Source organism: Cystoisospora suis, assembly GCF_002600585.1.
Source record: "Cystoisospora suis strain Wien I chromosome Unknown contig_4726, whole genome shotgun sequence".
NCBI lineage: Eukaryota > Apicomplexa > Conoidasida > Eucoccidiorida > Sarcocystidae > Cystoisospora > Cystoisospora suis.
Window position 1 is genome coordinate 1 of NW_027157518.1, and position 293 is coordinate 293.

Sequence of the window (293 nt, forward strand, 5' to 3'; positions counted from 1 at the left end):
CACCACTGGCACCCCACCAAATTGTGATCTGGGCTCCTGCAGTGAAAGCACAGCCCAGAATCTCCTAATTGCCTCCGGTCAGGGCGACGTTTAGCTGCGGCTCCCGGACCGCTGCAATTGCTCCTCTTCGTGAGCTGGGCTATGGCATTCAATAGTTGCTGCTGAATCCTCTGTGTCTCCGTCGCCGCCCGCTTTGCCTGCCGCACCGGCAAGGCCTTCTCCTGAAGCCCACGTGGCTGCTTGGCTTTCCTCTCCGCACACGGTGGCAGACGCCCGTGTTGCTCACTGCGCCG